This window comes from Penaeus monodon, chromosome 23 (assembly GCF_015228065.2).
Source record: "Penaeus monodon isolate SGIC_2016 chromosome 23, NSTDA_Pmon_1, whole genome shotgun sequence".
NCBI lineage: Eukaryota > Metazoa > Arthropoda > Malacostraca > Decapoda > Penaeidae > Penaeus > Penaeus monodon.
This window is the reverse complement of record NC_051408.1, coordinates 37,433,251-37,433,670: the sequence shown is the minus strand read 5'-3', so window position 1 is coordinate 37,433,670 and position 420 is coordinate 37,433,251.

The window sequence follows — 420 nt, the reverse complement described above, 5'->3', positions numbered from 1 at the left end:
GCTGCCAGGGCTTCACACCATGTATCTCTCCGTCCACGTCACTCGGGAGAGAACTCAACACCAGGATTCGCAGGTCGCTGAAGAAGGCGCGGCCACGGCACTAAGCCCGGCTATTAACCTCGAAATAATTAAACCCTTATCTCCAGGTTAAAAGCTTTTAGAACACGACGTTCCTTATCTCTAATTAATATTTTAGAGGCCGCGTATCTGGCCGTGGAACGTCTTCGAGGCGAGCGCGTAACTCTCCGGGACACTTTACTTTTCGCTATCTTGCTTGTCGGTTCTGGTCGCGTCAGCCGGGTGACGCAGCGCAGATTTGCCTCTCCCTCTCCGTGGCGGGCGTCGGGAACACCTACGCGACGGACAGGTTTCTCTGAGGAATGCGGTGTGAATTTTTTTTTTTTTAATAGTATTTTCCAT